The sequence below is a fragment of the Callithrix jacchus genome, chromosome 5, assembly GCF_049354715.1.
Source record: "Callithrix jacchus isolate 240 chromosome 5, calJac240_pri, whole genome shotgun sequence".
NCBI classification, from domain to species: domain Eukaryota; kingdom Metazoa; phylum Chordata; class Mammalia; order Primates; family Cebidae; genus Callithrix; species Callithrix jacchus.
The window spans coordinates 160,329,706-160,335,224 of NC_133506.1; the positions used below are offsets into that span (position 1 = coordinate 160,329,706).

A 5,519-nucleotide genomic window follows, 5' to 3' on the forward strand; every position below is an offset into this window, starting at 1 on the left:
GTCTTGTACTCCTGGCCTCATGTAATAATCCTGCCTTGGCCTCCTAAAATACTGGGATTCAAGAGCCACTGTGCCTACCTGGGATATGTAATCTTGAAAAGGCAAAATGGGCTCTACTTTATAACTTTATATAAATCTAATTGAAGAAATTATGTAACCACAGAAATAATGCAAAGAAAAAAAAAAGGTAAAAGAAAGCGTGTAGCAACCAGAGGAGAGCAGGAAGAGCTCCAGCATTGAAGCCTAGGAAAGACTTGACCGTGCAATTATGGACATTTAGATCTGGCTCTGTTCAGAAAAACTGTCCATTTGGGTCTCCCCCTTAGTGAAGCCAAATGAACCTGCCTCTCACACCACCTTGACAGTGGTCATTAAGATCATCCAACTTGCTCTGTGAACTCTGAGTCCATGTCCACCAAGCAAGCTTCTGACAGTAATTCATCTCTGTCATGAAAATTAGATCACAAAACGTGCTAATCAGGGATCACCAGTATCTAGCTAATTGATACCAAGGTTATATTTTATAATTGTAAGTTAATGTATTAGTATCATATTTTTTGTATATCTGATTCTTATTTTTATTTTTTGAGATGGAGTCTTGTTCTGTTGCCAGACTAGAATGAATTGGCGCAATCTTGGCTCACCGCAACCTCTGCCTCCTGGGTTCAGGCAATTTTCCTGCCTCAGCCTCCTGAGTAGCTGGGATTACAGGCACGCACCACCGTGCCCAGCTAATTTTTGTATTTTTAGTAGAGACAGGGTTTCCCGCTGTTGGCCAGGATGGTCTCGATCTCTTAACCTTGTGATCCACCCGCCGTGGTCTTCCAAAGTTCTGCGATTACAGGCGTGAGCCACTGCTTCTGGCTAACACTTCTTATAGGGCAAGTCTACTAGCAACACACCCCTTCCATTTTTGTCTGGGAATGTCTTAATTTCTCCCTACTTTTGAAGGAAAGTTTTTGAGAAGTAAAATTTTTGGGTGACAGGATTTTTTTCTTTCAGTCTTAACGTACTCTACTGCCTTCTGGCCTGTATGGTTTTTAATGACAAATTGGCTGTTAATTGCATTGAAAAATCCCTTTTCTGTGATGAGTTGCTTCTCTCTTGCCACCGTGACTGGCCTTGTATATTTGAGTCTTACTGATTCGTTTAATCTGCTTCAGTTCCCAGACGTCATCAAGGTATAGCAACAACTGAATATCCAAACTTCTAAAGCAGAGAACTAAACCTGGACCATGGTAACTCTACCAAGAAATTGTTACCAGACCCGTGTGGCTGGACACCTGATTCTCTCCCGGCAAATCTTCCATTTCATTGGGACATAATCAATGTGTATTTTTTTTTCATTTTGAATTTCTAACAATAGGCAGATACCTAGCTTTAACTGCCTCAAAGGTTTGATATATGACGTAGTGTTGCACAGCATGCGTCATTTATTTAAAAGAAACGTCCTAAGACAGGTTCACAATAAGCAAAAATACATACATATATACATAAATAAATAGGCTGGGGACTTTTAGAAGAGTAAAATGAAGTTCTTACAAATGCATAAATTAAAGTACAGCAGGAGTTTAACACTAAAATCTGCAATCTTTTTTTTTTTTTTTTTTGAGACGGAGTTTCGCTCTTGTTACCCAGGCTGGAGTGCAATGGCGCGATCTCGGCTCACCGCAACCTCCGCCTCCTGGGTTCAGGCAATTCTCCTGCCTCAGCTTCCCGAGTAGCTGGGATTACAGGCACAGGCCACCAGGCCCAGCTAATTTTTCTTATATATTTAGAAGAGACAGGGTTTCACCATGTTGACCTGGATGGTCTCGATCTCTTGACCTTGTGATCCACCCACCTTGGCCTCCCAAAGTGCTGGGATTACAGGCTTGAGCCACCGCGCCCGGCCTGAAATCTGCAATCTTATATTTGGAAACAGGGTCTCACTATGTTGCCCAGGCTGGACTTGAACTTCTGGGCTTACGTGATCCTCCCACCTCAGCCTCTCAAGTAGCGGGAATTACACCAGGTGTACACCACCATGCCCATCTGAAAATCTGCAATATGGACACTACACTCTACCCTTCCTTAATGTTCTTTTGACAGCATCCTCACTGTATATTTGTGAAGATGGCTGAATGTACTGAAGTCTATACTGCTTTTATGATGTCAAAGCCAATCGCACATAACCTTTTTTTAGATTAGGTTATGGGACTGTTAACTGGCAGGTATGACACCCCTGTTTATGAGAAACGAATTCAGAACTGCATAGGGGATGGTATAGTGAAATACTTAGTATAGGGTATATCTTGGAGCTGGCATATTCCAAGATAGGACATGGAACAGGACTCTTAATAGTGCTTGTGACCAAAACCTACGGAAGAGAAAATGCAGTGTAATCTACAAGTAACCCTTAGAATAATAATCCAGTTGGATAAAATTCTCAGTTTCTGTAATGTGATGCGATAGGACATGGGAAAAGTCGGGAAAGTACCTTGTACTGGACATTTTCTGTAGAAATCTCAATTTTTGTACTATTATCATTTGCTAATTTGACATGAAATTTAAGCAACCGACAGTGAGGAAAAATAGAGGAAATACTTAGACTGTAACGGAGCTCTTCGGAGTTCTTTGTGTTGCAACAATCACCTTTCAAAACTTCCCTAAGAACTTGGACAGAAAAACCCAGTCAAATTTACAGGTGCTTATGGAAAGTTTAGAGAATTCAAAAGAAAACAGAGTTGAGAGTGAATATGTGTGTCCTTCTGCGTTGGTTTTGTTCCCTAGCATTTATTGGTTCAAATAGATTTGTTGCTTTACTAATTCTTTGCCATCTTCATAAAAGATAAGGAGAAAACCTCTTGATGTCCCTCTAAAGTGTGAGAAATGTGATTTATAACAGTATTATTTCATAATTGAAAATACTGTTTTGTTGTCTGAAAAAATGAACACATCAGAATTAACTTGTAGTTGTGGAGGCCAGCGGGTTGCTATAACAACCAGAAAAACAATAGTGTAATAACAGCTCTCCCAGAAAGCTGGATAACTCACTGAATGATGAGAGCCATAGATGCAAGTGTTTGTCATATGAATTCAAATAAGAACCAAATACATTCATTTATTTCTTTCATGAGCACCATCCCCATGCCTGGGACTATGCTAGGTGAAACAGATGTGGTCCCTTATGTGATGGAGTGAACGATCTAATGGAGTTAAAAAAAAGATAATTTCAGCATGTGAGAAAGCCCCTTCGGGGGAGAAAGCAATGGTCTCTGATACTTGACAAGCAGAGACGGGTTGGCCCAGTATGGGATGTGGTCATATCATAAATCTTGCCTTTAAGGCTATATGAGTTCTAGTAATGTGAAGAAAATAAAGAATGGAGTCTTATAGTCTTTATTAGTAAAAATAATTTAAGGGAAGAAACTTCTAACTGAAGCATGATCATTTTTCACTAGAAGAGTTTAACATGTAAATTCCCAGAATTCTTGAATTCGGAGGGAAATAAGAGTTGTTTGTGTGTTTTAAAAATAGTTTTGGGCTGGGTGCAGTGGGTTCACATCTGTAATCCCAGCATTTTGGGAGGCCAAGGCAGATGGATCACCTGAGGTTAGGAGTTTGAGCCAGCCTGCCCAACATGGCAAAACCCCATCTCTACTAAAAATACAAAAATTCGTCGAGTGTGGTGGCGCATGCTTGTAGTCCCAACTACTTGGGAGGCTGAGGCAGGAGAATTGCTTGAACCTGGGAGGCAGAGTTGCAGTAGCTGAGATTGCACTACTGCACTCCAGCTTTGGGTGACAGAGCAAGACCCTGTCCCAAAAAAAATAGTAGTGTTTTATTTCAACTTTATTCATAATAGTAAAAAACTGGAAACAAGCAAATAAAACTACATGCCCTTCAGTGGATGAATGATTAAACAAACTGTGTTATATACATACTATGGAATACTCTGGCAATAAAAGGAAATGAACTTAAAAAAACAGCTTTATTGAGATATAATTCACATACCATAAAGTTCATCTTTTTAAAGTTTACAGTTCAGTTGTTTTTGAACACTGACAATACAAACACTATTTAGATAGTTGTGCAAAAATCACCAGTAATTCTAAAACACTGTCATCACCCCCAAAAGAAACTCCATATCTATTAGCAGTTACTCCCCATTTCCACCTTATCGTCCATATGTTTGCGCCCCGGACCTCAGCAATCCCTAATCTATTCTCTGTCTCTATGGATTTGCTGATTCTGGGTCTTTCATAGAAAGGGAATCATACAATATGTTTCCTTCTGTTTCTGGCTTCTTTCACTTAACATAATATGCCCAAGAATCATCTGTGTTATAGCGTGCATCAGAACTCTATTTTTTTTATGGACAAATAGGATTCCATTGCATTGATTTTGACCGTTGACTCATTCTATTTGTCAGTTGATGAGCATTCGGTTTTTTTCTCCCTTTTGTCGGTTATGAATAATGCTTCTGTGAACATTGGTATACCAGGTTTTTCTGCACATATGTTTCCACTTCTCCTGGTTATATACCTAGAGTGGAACTGCTGGGGCATATGGTATCTCTGTTAACTTACTGAGGAACACAAAACTGTTTTCTTGTCAGGTGCGGCGGCTTATGCCTGTCATTCCAGCACTTTGGGAGGCTGCGGCAGGTGGATCACCTGAGGTCAGGAGTTCAAGATCAGCCTGATCAGCATGGAGAAACCCCGTCTCTAATAAAATACAAAATTACTCCGTTGTGGTGGCGCATGCCTGTAATCCCAGCTACTCTGGAGGCTGAGGCAGGAGAATTGCTTGAACCCTGGAGGCAGAGACTGTGGTGAGCGGAGATCATGCCATCGCACTTCAGCCTGCGCAACAAGAGTGAAAGTCTGTCTAAAAAAAGGAAAAAAAAAACATTCCAGCGCAGCTGTACCATTTTACACTCCTACCAGCAGGTATGAGAATTTCAGTTTTTCTGTATCATTGGCATCCTTGCTTTTGCCTTTTTTGAATTTTCATGTCAAAGGGGTAATGTTCCAATGAGGTGGTAACAAGGCTTGAGGAAGGCACTACTGCGTGAAACCCCAGTCATCATGCTTATGAACTACAAAAGGATCTGCTTTTGTTTTTTACTGTAGCATCCAAGAAGGTATAGAGTGGTTATCTCACTGTGGTTTCATTTGCATTTCCCTAATGTGTGGAGTATCTTTTCATGTGCTTGTTGGTCATTTGTCTATCCTGTTTGAAAGAATGTCTGTTCAGATCGTTTCTCAGTTTTTCAGTTGGGTTGTCTTTTTATTGTTGAATTGTATCAGTTCTTTACATATTCTAGACATGTCGCTTATCAGCTATGTGATCTACAAATATTTCCTCCCAGTGTGTGAATTGCTTTTTTACTTTTTTTCACTCACATTATGTAGGTTGTTGTTATCATTTGAAGTACAAAAGTTTAATTTTGGTTAAGTCTAATTTATCTATTTTTTTCTTTTGTTGTACTAGTGATTGTTGTTTAAAAAATAAATGCCCTATACATCAAGCTG

General features: G+C 39.9%; 1 pseudogene; it reads right to left on the minus strand.

Moving 5' to 3' along the window:
* Positions 1 to 4,997: 4,997 nt before the first annotated feature.
* Positions 4,998 to 5,095, minus strand: LOC118154412 (small nucleolar RNA U13; annotated as a pseudogene).
* Between the last annotated feature and the right edge of the window lie 424 nt (positions 5,096 to 5,519).